Source organism: Triticum urartu, chromosome 2 (genome assembly GCF_003073215.2).
Source record: "Triticum urartu cultivar G1812 chromosome 2, Tu2.1, whole genome shotgun sequence".
NCBI classification, from domain to species: Eukaryota; Viridiplantae; Streptophyta; class Magnoliopsida; order Poales; family Poaceae; genus Triticum; species Triticum urartu.
The window spans coordinates 48107941-48120770 of NC_053023.1; positions in this window are offsets into that span (position 1 = coordinate 48107941).

The following is a 12830-nucleotide window of genomic DNA, read 5'->3' on the forward strand; positions in this document are numbered from 1 at the left end:
TAGCCCACGTGGGCGTGTGGCGTGACGTGGAGGCTGGCTCGTGGACGGAGTGAGACGTCCGGGTTACAAACTTCTCCTGTCGCCCTCCAAGGCACCAATAATCTGCATTGATACCTATCAAAAAACTCGGCGTTGATTTTTTTTCTTGCAGGGTCTGTCTTGATATTTGATAGTCCTTTGAAATCCGTTGCAATGATGAGTGATGGCATGATCCTCGCATCGAGCTTATAAAAAATTTGTTGAGGTAGTCTACTGCATATTAAAACCATTAAGCTACGCGTGAAGGACGGTCAACCAGCTATGCCATGTGACGCAAGCTGGTTGACCATGGTGAGAAATCTTTCGCAAATTTTTTAGATAAAGGCGTAGATTATTTTTAAAATGTATTTTTTTTAGATGAAGATGAGGACCTTTGGTATTTTTTAAATGGAGGGTGATGCAAAGTGGCACTCGCTGGTAGGCTGTTGTGGTATTTTGTTTTTACTTTTTTTGATAAAGGTGAGGATTTTTTTAATATATTTTTTTAGACGGAGGCGAGGATTCGAGGACTCTATGTATTTTTTTAAATGAAAACATGCGTACAATTTTCTCTCAAGCGGTACCATAGGATGGCGCCCCAATCACTAGTTTAGTTAATGCTCCAACGTTGAAGCCTATACCGTGTTAATCACAACCGGAAAGCAACGAGCGCGGACCTGACCAACCTTGGGCGGGCTTCACACACGTGCGCACGCACAGACATAAAAATCATGCATCGAACGGCAATTCCCATAAGCCATGGAAAGCGAACTGGTTTTTGAAAGATAAATGGAATAAGCATTAGCTCTATACTTTCGTGTACCGGAGCTCTTCGAATTGCATCCACAGAGAATAAAGTAAGCAATATTCCTAATTACTACTCCTTCCGTCCGAAAATACTTCTCATCAAAAAAAAAGATATGTCTAGATGTATTTTAATTCTAGATATATCTTTTTTTATTCATTTTGATGGCAAGTATTTTCAGACGGAGGGAGTAGTATTTACTTCCAATGATGTCTAGATAAGAACAGCAACAGTGATTATGTGGAAGTTTTTTTTTTGGGATACATACAAGCATGCTTATCTTATGAATTCATAGAAGGAGCAGTGCAGGGACCTAACCACCGTTTTACAGACAGGGCATTCAGCCCAACAGCAGAACCACTACTATCTCTGTTAATCCAGCTACTCCTTTTGTCCCATAATATAAAAACGTTTTTCAAATACCTTTAAAGAAAAAAAAAACGTTTTTCAAACTATGTTAGCTTGAAAAACATTATTATATTATAGGACGGAGGAAGTAGTTAAGTAGCTCTGCACTACACGCTTGCATGTCGGCGATAAGGTATTTTCTCGTGATTACTACGCTAAGTAGAAGAACAAGAATGTGCTTATCGGCCAGCAGGCCCTAGCAATACTTCTAGAAGGGTAGGAGCATTGTCGTGTTTAAGTACAGTGAAAGAAGAGAAAATAGTTAACATGTCGTGCTTGAACGATTAACCGACACCGACGTGGGAAGCCAACAAATCCTCACTGTGTTCATGTTCACCCAAGACGTAAACTTAACTGTATCCAACTGTGTGGAGAAGTGATGGTACAGCTGAAAGATTTTTTTTAAGTCTATTTACATTTTCATTCCTACGAAAGTACTCCTATCTTGCAACTTCACGATTACTATTGCAATTTATTTGTGTTGAAGTTTCAGCACGCCAAAAAGAAAGAAGTTTCAGCACGCTATTGATCTACGTTCCTACCCCCTTCGTTTGAAATTACTTGTCACAGAAATGGATGTATCTAAATGTATTCTAGATACCTCCATTTCTGCGACGAGTAATTCCGAATGGAGGGAGTACGTGGCATTGATATGATAATGTGCATCTCACATATTCACATGGCATGCGTCGTGTCTTCGTTAGCCATGCATGGTCCTTTCTCAAGGGTCGTTAGGGAGTCTTATCTTCGTATTCGTAAGCATGCAGGACATGATGATCTATCGATCTTGTCTTGTCCTCGCGCTAACAGACGACGGTCGACGTGATGTTCCGCAGGAAGGTCTCCATCTGCACAGTGTGTTAGTTAATCATGCAGAGGTTTGGACAAAGGAGTGTACATTGCGTGGGGCATTGCTTGGCTCACGAGATCGGAATCATGCCGGCCTTATGTATTCGCTAACGGTGTCTTCAATCGGATATATGCAGGCATACGTAGGACCCCTGCAGAAAGGACAATAGATGATCGATCATATACATGGCACACATTGATTCCTTATATATCCGGCCGATTTGTACACGGGAATGGACAAAAAGGTTTGGCCATTTGATATCGACGGCACATCTCCTACAATCCAGATACTGATTATTGGAGCCAGCGGAAATCCAATTAATCATGACGGAATACAACTCTTAATCTTGTCACCTTCAGGTAGTACAGTACGTTTTGTCAGTTTGCGCCCCGCGCCATGACCAAGAGGCTGGCTGGGCCGCGTCCGGCACCGTCGACAAGGCGGACTCCAGCGAGGAAGAATAGGACATGGCACGCCTTGAGGTTGCCGGACACGGGAAAGACAAAACGTGGGACACGGTTGCCACCACGGCTGACGATCATTTAGACTAGGTTAAAATAGTCTCGTCCGCTTTTGCTTAGTTGAAATATCTCGAAATAATATGAGTTTGGTCCTCCTATTTAAATTAAATCATCTAATTTGTATGAGAAATGAAAAGCATCCGGTTTGTTCAAATTTGCTTTTAAATGTATGTTGGCACCATTGGTTGGCCGACTTTCATATCACTGTCCACGGGTGCGTCCGTGGACGGATACTGTTTTTGTTTTAGGGGCCCGTGTTGAAGATATCTTTAACCGGTTTGAGGGATTGGCTAGAGATGGAGTGAATTGCAAGAAACCACCACATTTGGGGCTTCTCTTGTAGAAAACAATTTGGTCGCTAATTTTTTGCAAAAGCCACCACGCATTCAGTAAAAATTTTGCAGAGTGCACTGAACCTGTCATTTGGCGTGGTTGAGGGCGTTTCCGACAGGTGGGGCCCAAAATCTCTGATGTGTCCTAACGGACACGCGGACGGCGCCGTTTCCTTAAGACCGACGCGGTCGGGTCACGAGAGACAGACCGCCTGTGCCCGACCACATCTCGCTCACTCTCTCTGCTCTCACGCTCGCTCGCTCCCCTCCCTCTTGCTCCTCTCCTCACCGGTCGCCGCCGGCCGCCGGCCGCCATGGTGTCCTAGAGCGACAGCGAGAGCACTGAGGGCTCTGCCGCGCACTACATCTTCTCCGACGACTCCCCTGACAAGGTCAGAACCTTCTATTGCTCATTTGTGTTATATGGTTTCTAGGGTTCAACATTTGCTCGATTTTTGAACAAGTTTTTGTTGGATTTCTCAGATCCCAGCTACAATTGATGAGCCGTCGTTCGAGGGTCTTGCTGACGACTTGAATGTGATTTGTGAGCATGGGAATCCAGGGAGGAAATGTGTTGCATTTGAGGGGATAAGCACTGGGAGGAGGTTCATTGCCTATGCCACTGAAGTAAGTTTCAAGTTGTGTCTTTGCAGCATTCCAATTCTTGTTCTAGGGTTTGTAGGTATTGTTCATGTTCTAGGGTTCATAGTTATTGTTCATGTTCTAGGGTTCATAGTTACTGTTCATGTTATAGGGTTCATAGTTACTGAATTTAGTTGTAGGGTTCATAGTTACTGAATTTAGTTGTAGTTTTCATAATTAGTCATCAATAAATGAATCTGATTCTGAATCAGCTATTTAACTGAATTTGTAAGTAATGTCTGTAATTTTGAAATGATTTTTTCTGTTGTAGGGTGTTGCAAATTGTGGATTAGTGCAGTGGGTAGATGAGCATTGGCCATAGCATCTGCAGAATGCTATTCATAAGTTGTGGCTTATGTATGAGGATAGCCAACATAATAACAAGATGGCATACCTGGAGCATTCATGCACTGTACACAATCTCACACATCATAAAAAATTGTTGCGGGAGACATATGAGAAGTTTGTTGAAGATGTGAACAACCTCTTGGATTATAAGGATAGCCAGCCTGAGGTAAACCAGAAGAATGATGCTGAGAACATTTCAGTGAGTGTGGAAAGCAGCATGGCAAAGGATGCTGAGATCAAAAAATTGAAGGCTGTTGTTGACCAGTTAAAGCAAATTCATGTAGCTCAAGCCACTGTCATTAGGAATTTGAAGTTCAACCATCTTAAAGAGAAGGAAAAGTTGAGCTCTGATAAGAGGACTTTGGAGATTTGCTATGCTGACCTGAAGAAAGAGAAGGATCAGGTCAATTGTTGCATTGCTGAGCTGATGAAAGTGAAGGAGAAGTTGACCATGGAGAAGAGTACTCTTGCTTCCTGCATTATTGACCTCAAGACAGCAGGTGATAGCAACAAGAGAAAGCTTCACCAGATTAAGGCTATTTGTGATGAGGACTAAGTTGTGTTGTTGTCTGACCATGTGTGTCAATGATGTCTTTTGTAGTAGCTATGGAGGAAAGCTTGTAATGTGTTAAGATTTATTATGGTGAACTCTATTATTTCTGTAGCAATGAACCTTGGATTGTATGTTGTTTGTGATGAATTATCAATTTCAATTATCAGCTTTAATTAAGTTCAGTTTGTGATGAATTATCAGCTTGGATTAAGTTGAGTTTGTGATGAATTATCAGTTTCAATTGTTCTTTAATTATTGTCTTGTGATGAATTATCAGTAATGCCCAAATGGATCCATTTAGGGTCTTGTCGACGACGAGGCACCCTAAATGCCCAAGTGGATTCATTTAGGGTTTTGCCGACGCCGAGGCACCCTAAATGGCTAAGAGGATCCATTTAGGGTTTTGTCGACGCCGAGGCACCCTAAATGCCCAAGTGGATCCATTTTGGGGTTTTTCGACGCCGAGGCAACCTAAATGCCCAAGTGATCACCATCATAACAACACCATGAAAACTAAGATCATCATCATATCAACTATGAAAACTATGATCACTAACATATCAACTATGATCATCAACATATCAACTATTGAAACTAAGATCATCATCATATCAACTATGAAAACTATGATCACCAACATATCAACACCATGAAAACTAAGATCATCATCATATCAACTATGAAAACTATGATCATCATCACAACAACAGAATGAAAACTTCTTGAAAACAGCATAACTAATAAGTTCATCATCATATCATCATAACCAGAGTATCATAGTGCATCACAACCATTAGGTACATTACATAGTCCACCACTTGGACTTGAACTAACTGGTTTCAACATGAAATTCTTAATATTATTCATCACAAACTAGCCAAAATAGGCTGAATTAAACATGTTTCAACATGACATCACTTCTTGCTGCCTTGAGAACAATTGAACCAGTCAGACATCTTGTATGATGGCTTTCTCACTCTTCCAGTACCTGACACTCTTGGTGGTATGAATGTTCTCTTTGCCTTTGTCCTAGCAGTAGTAGCAGAAGATGAACTAGACCTATCAGCAGCAGCAGAATATGAACTTGGCCTTGTTGGAGCAGGAGCAGAAGGAGCTGCCCTAGGTGCAGCCCGAGTTGCAGCCCTAGTTGCAGCTGGAGCTGATGGAGTTGTCCTTGGTGTTGCACTGTTGCAGCAGGAGCTCTTGCCCTTGCTGCTGGTGGAGTAGATGGAGCTGCCATTGGTGCATCAACTCTCCTGTTTTTCTGCAGTGACAACATATAGACAGATTAGAACATAGTATTAAATATACACAAGATTTAACCTGCAGTGACAACATATATACACAAGATTTAACCTGGTGTTGGTTCCTTCTCATTGCTAGGGCTGGCTTCAGATTTTTGTGGCAGCTAGTGTACCTATGACCTGTCAAGTCGCAATTGCTGCAAGTTATTGTTGTCATCCTTGAAGTATCCTTGTGAGCTGGTTTCTCAAACTGATCCCTTCTCCTCTTAGTCTGCTTCTTTCCTGGCTTGTCTCTGAAAACTGGTGGTTCTATGTCAGGGGTCCCAGTATTTGGCCATAGATCAGGCCCAGGCACAGGATACACAATTGGATTGTAGGCTTCTTGGTACATCGGTTTCTTGAAGAAATCACTAACAAAATCTTCTGAATGAAGTTTTGCCTTGTTAATTGCAGAAACACCATGCTTGCAAGGAACACAGTCATGTCCCATTTGCTGCACCCACATGTGTGCACTTGCAGATTTACTGCATATGTGCTTTCTCCACTGCTAACCTGGTATAGATCAGGTCCTGCTTTGATGGACTGACAGTATCTAGTTGGGTGTTTTGCTTCTTCTAGCTTTTCAGCATATGTTGGGCATATCTGCCACTTGGCTGTCTCAGTCTTGGTCCTGTTTGCATTGAACTTAACTAGCAATTTAGTTCTGATGCCATCAACCATGGTTTTAATTGGTTTCCCTCTCACATCAAGTATCATTTTGTTGAAAACTTCACTAATATTGTTAACAACCAAATCAGTTTTACAATTTTTGTCCATGGCATGTCTAGCCCATGTATGCTTGGGGTATCTTTCTAAGCCATTTCCAAGCTGCCTTACACTCTCTTTTCATATCTTCCATTGCTTGATCAAAACCATGCTCAGTATATGAATAACTAGCCTAATCCATATACTTCTTTAACTCTTCACCTCTAAAGCCAGCTGTTTGAAAGTTCTGATAAATATCTCTAAGGCAGTATCTTTGAGGGCAATTTGGGAAGACATTGTTTATGGCTTTAAGAAGGCCCTATTTAAATAACTAGTGTTCAAAATATAGTATAACAACAAACAATTTGACAGTACTTAGCATGGTAAAACTTCAGTAAATATAAGAATGATGATGTGTGAGGTACCTTTTGTCTATCAGATATGATAGTGTAGTTGTCATACTTCCCTGACTCACCACCAAGAGCATACTTGAGCTGGGTTAGAAAACGGGACCAGCTGGCAGTGTCTTCCTTGTCAACAATTGCAAATGCAATAGGAAAGATGTTGTTATTACCATCTCTCCCAGTTGCAGCCAATATTTGTTGCCCTGTTGTCAACTTAACAAAGTAACCATCAACACCTAAAACCAAACATAACACATTAGTACCAAACATAACCAAATGCAATGGGAAAGATGTTGGGAAAATAATTATGCAAATACCTATGAAGGGTCTGCAACCATTTAGGAAGCCCTCTTTGCAAGCATTGATGCACATGAACAAGCCGTGAAATATAGGGTTTTTGTTAGGATGAGTCTTTAAATGCTTTGTTGTAACAATGCATCTACTTCCAGGATTGGTATCCAGCACAGCTTGGAGGTAATCCCTTATCCTAGTGTATTGTGCCCTCTGATCTCCTTGGACAACTTCCTTAGCTGCTTTCCTTGCCCTGTAGGCCATGTGAATGGACACTTCAATTCCATGTTTTATCTTCAAATTGTCCATTATTGCCTAGAGTGGTGTGTTTATGTCAAACCTTAACTGTTGCTCACACTCATGTGCCAACCACCTAGCAGTCACGTTGGTGCTCTCTTCAACAGCAGAACAATTGTGGTACAAGTTCATTTTCTTTATGCAAAATGTCTTCTCATGTGCAATTTTGGAAGCAGCAATGAAAAAAGGACAGTTGTCTGTACTACAAACTACAATAACTCTATCTGAGCAATTCCTATGAAATGAGTAGTTCCTGTTTTGTGAGATGTGAAATGTAAGCAGTGCCCTTCTAAACTGCTGCACATCTAGGAAACAAAGTTTCTTGACAAACTGTTCTTGTGGGTTTTCCCTCTTCTCATCATACCAAACCCTAACTTTATTCTTTTTGGCCCTGCTCTTCCTACCATTTGGTAGCTTAAATGGTGGAAGCTAAGCCTAATCATTCTCTTCCTGACTTAAGTCACCTGGGTTGCTCTCCTCATCAGATGAAGGTGCCCAGCCTTGCTCTATGATTTGATCCAAACTTGCATGGGATCTTGTTGTTGGCCCCTTCCCCCTCCTCTTACTTCCTCCTGTGCTGCTGCTACCTCCAGCACTGCTTCCTCCTACACTGCTTCCTCCTCTCAAGCCCTCATCTAGTGTCTCCTCATGTCCTTCCTTTTCATCTCTTCCTTCATTCTCCTTGTCGGTGTCAAAACCGGCGGATCTCGGGTAGGGGGTCCCGAACTGTGCGTCTAGGCCGGATGGTAACAGGAGGCAAGGGACACGAAGTTTTACCCAGGTTCGGGCCCTCTTGATGGAGGTAAAACCCTATGTCCTGCTTGATTAATATTGATGATATGGGTAGTGCAAGAGTAGATCTACCACGAGATCGGAGAGGCTAAACCCTAGAAGTTAGCCTATGGTATGATTGTTGTTCTGTATGTTGTCCTACAGACTAAAACCCTCCGGTTTATATAGACATCGGAGAGGGTTAGGGTTACACAAAGTCGGTTACAATGGTAGGAGATCCACATATCCGTATCACCAAGCTTGCCTTCCACGCCAAGGAAAGTCCCTCCCGGACACGGGACGAAGTCTTCAATCTTGTATCTTCATAGTCCAGGAGTCCGGCTGAAGGTATAGTCCGGCCGTCCAGACACCCCCTAATCCAGGACTCCCTCAGTAGCCCCTGAACCAGGCTTCAATGACGACAAGTCCGGCGCGCAAATTGTCTTCGGCATTGCAAGACGGGTTCCTCCTCCAAGTACTTCATAGAAGATTTTGAACACAAAGATAGTGTCCGTCTCTGCAAAATAAGTTTCCACATATTGCCATAGAGAGAATAATATTTACACAAATCTGATCTGCTGACGTATTCCGTAGCATGACAACACCACGGCCAAGCCTTTATTCGAATCGTTTTATTATCCCACCTCAGCGTGTCATGCGAGGCGGTTTCCTTGGCACGTCTTGTTAAAGCAGAGATCGTGTCCCCTTATTCCAGGATTCTCATCAATACGGGCGTGGGTAACCCAACTGCGCCATTGATTATGACGCTTGGAGATAAGCGAGTTTTACCAGGCTGGTGGGGACACGTAGTTGCGTCCACCCATATAAGGGGATAAGGATCCACCTTTTCACCTACGCCTTCTTCCTCCTTTGCCTATCTATTTATGCGCACTCGAGCTCCAGCGCCCAAGTCCGCACTCCCCACCTCAACCTTCTCCAGCCATGTCTGGAGTGGGAGGCAAGTGGATGGTCTCCTCCGTCACGGAGGGGCACATCAAAAAACTGAGGAAGGCCAGATACTTGTATAACGACATCGCGTACCGGCTTCCCGAAGAGGGGCAGCTCCTCCCCACCCCAAGGCCCCATGAGAGGGTAGTGTTCCTTCCCCACTTCCTCCGCGGTCTGGGCTTTCCTATCCACCCATTCGTCCGGGGACTCACGTTTTACTACGGCCTGGATTTCCATGATCTGGCCCCGAACTTCATCCTCAACATCTCGGCGTTTATCGTCGTGTGCGAGGCTTTCCTCCGCATCCGCCCCCATTTCGGCCTATGGCTCAAGACTTTCAATGTCAAGCCGAAGGTGGTGCGCGGCAACCAGGCGGAGTGCGGAGGCGCCATGGTGGGCAAGATGCCCAACGTCTTATGGCTCGAGCGCTCCTTTGTGGAGACCCTGAAGGGGTGGCAATCGGGGTGGTTTTACATCACCGAGCCGCGCGACCCTGAGTGGGTCGCAGCCCCCGAGTTCCGGTCCGGACCCCCAACGCGGCTCACGTCCTGAAAAGAGACGGGCCTGTCGTGGGGCAGCAAAGAAGAGGTGACTGGACTGCAAACATGCATCCAAACCCTGGTGAACAAGCAACTCAAGCTTGTCAACGTAGTCCAGGTTATGCTCATCCACCGGATCCTCCCGTGTCAACAACGGGCCTTCAATCTGTGGGAGTTCAACCCGGCGCAGCACCGAACTCTGAGCAGGCTCTTTGACACGACGTACGAAGATGCCTGGAAGGTGCTTTTCAAGGGCGCCGAGGCTCCCGCATCCGCTACCGAGGATCGCGGATTCAGCGCGCAGCGTCACGCTAGCGCGGTAAGTTGTTTGTGTTGGGGAACGTAGCAATAATTCAAAATTTTCTACGTATCACCAAGATCAATCTATGGAGTCATCTAGCAACGAGGAAGGAGTGGATCTACATACCCTTGTAGATCACGCGCGGAAGCGTTCAAGAGAACGGGGTTGATGGAGTCATACTCGTCGTGATCCAAATCACCGATGATCCTAGCGCCGAACGGACAGCACCTCCGCGTTCAACACACGTACGGAGCAGCGATGTCTCCTCCTTCTTGATCCAGCAAGGGGGGAGGAGAGGTTGATGGAGATGCAGCAGCACGACGGCGTGGTGGTGGAAGTAGCGGGATTCCAACAGGGCTTCGCCAAGCGCTGCGGGAGGAGGGAGATGGGTCATGGGAGGGAGAGGGAGGCGCCAGGGCTTAGGTGTTGCTGCCCTCCCTTCACCCCACTATATATAGGGCCAAGGGAGAGGGGGGGCGCAGCCTTGGCCCTTCCTTCAAGGAAGGGTGCGGCCAGGGAGGAGTCCATCCTCCCCAAGGCACCTCGGAGGTGCCTTCCCCCTTTAGGACTCTTTCTTTCCCTTATCTCTGGGCGCATGGGCCTCTTGGGGCTGGTGCCCTTGGCCCATACAGGCCAAGGCGCACCCCCTACAGCCCATGTGGGCCCCCGGGGCAGGTGGCCCCACCCGGTGGACCCCCGGGACCCTTCCGGTGGTCCCGGTACAATACCGGTGACCCCGAAACCTGTCCCGATAGCCGAAATAGCACTTCCTATATATAATTCTTTACCTCCGGACCATTCCGGAACTCCTCGTGACGTCCGGGATCTCATCCGGGACTCCGAACAACTTTCGGGTTACCACATACTTATATCTCTATAACCCTAGCGTCACCGAACCTTAAGTGTGTAGACCCTACGGGTTCGGGAGACATGCAGACATGACCGAGATGACTCTCCGGTCAATAACCAACAGCGGGATCTGGATACCCATGTTGGCTCCCACATGTTCCACGATGATCTCATCGGATGAACCACAATGTCAAGGACTTAATCAATCCCGTATACAATTCCCTTTGTCTAGCGGTACGATACTTGCTCGAGATTCGATCGTCGGTATCCCGATACCTTGTTCAATCTCGTTACCGGCAAGTCTCTTTACTCGTTTCGTAACACATCATCCCGTGATCAACTCCTTGATCACATTGTGCACATTATGATGATGTCCTAAGGAAATGATACTTGACATTTAGAAAAGCTTTAGCATACGAACTACATGATCTTGTGCTAGGCTTAGGATTGGGTCTTGTCCATCACATCATTCTCCTAATGATGTGATCCCGTTATCAACGACATCCAATGTCCATGGTCAGGAAACCGTAACCATCTATTGATCAACGAGCTAGTCAACTAGAGGCTTACTAGGGACATGGTGTTGTCTATGTATCCACACATGTATCTGAGTTTCCTATCAATACAATTCTAGCATGGATAATAAACGATTATCATGAACAAGGAAATATAATAATAACCAATTTATTATTGCCTCTAAGGCATATTTCCAACAGTTTGTACCTTTTACAGGGTATTAGTTTTTCATAGTTTAACTCTATGCGGGATCTAAGCTCCCTTACCTTTGACAGGATTGGCAGGCGAAGTCCGGACAGATCGACTGTCCGGCTCCTTTGCCCGAAGACCCAGCCGATGCCCACTTGGCGAAGCTGCTAGTTCCGGCACCCTATGTGGTGCCGGAGAAGAAGGCCATGAAGAAGGCCACGGGGACTCGAACAAGTGCCCGGCGCCAGGAGGTGTCGGGTTCATCATCCGACGGCTCCAAGGCGCATTCCTCCCTTGAAGGCAAGGAGGAGGAAGAAGAGACCTCTCCCCCTCCAGCGGGGGAAGAGAAGAAAAGGAAGGCCGCCCTTACTGGGGAGGCCGAAGGGTCCAAGAAGGGGAAAACCCTTCCTCCGGACTACTTCACCAACGCCGACGACGTCGGAGAGGAGTGGCCGCTCAGGGCCAAGCCCTTGGCGAAATCGTAAGTATCCGGATACCAGAGTAATTCATAGTATTCCTTTATTGCACAGCTTTCCCTTATGTCGAATATGATTATGCAGCCCACCCAAAGACCGGCTCGACGCATCGTCGAGCGGTTCACTGGACTCGTCGGATGTGAATTCGCTTCCGACGGCTACCTCCCCCCGCCCTACGGACGACGCCGAAGTGTTGTCCCAACAGGTTCCAAGCCAGGAGGAGGTGGTCCTGGAGGCGCCGCAAGGCAACCTCCTGGACTCCAGGAGTAAAGGGGATAAAACCCCCCGGGGCTCCAAGTCCGGCTCTAGGCCGGACACCGCTCCGGAACCTTCAAAGGTTTCAGAGTCCGGCGGGCGACCTCCTTCCAAGAGGAGCAAGCCCATTGTGCCGGTGACCCCCGTCCAACCGGAGGCGCCAGACAATCTGTTGGAGGTGCTCAAAGGCGCCTCCATCGACGAGGAGCACCGCACCATTATGAGTGCGGTGGTCCAGAAGGTTTAGTCTGCCAAGAGCGGACTGACTAAAGCTTGTGCTAGCCTTTTAACAGGCTTTGAGGTAAGTAAAGAATGTGTAAATAATATTACCGCATAGAAAGTAGCCCCTGATGCTCTGTTTGGCGTTCGGGAAGAAAAGCCGAATAGAGGATCAAATAAAATTCGCAGGAGTCTAACAAAAAGGAGTCAATATGCGTATGCAGGCTTCTCTGCTGGCGTCCGCCGCACTGACTGCGGAAGTGGACATGCTAAAGCAGAACCTCGAGCAGTCCGAGAAAGAGCTCGGGCG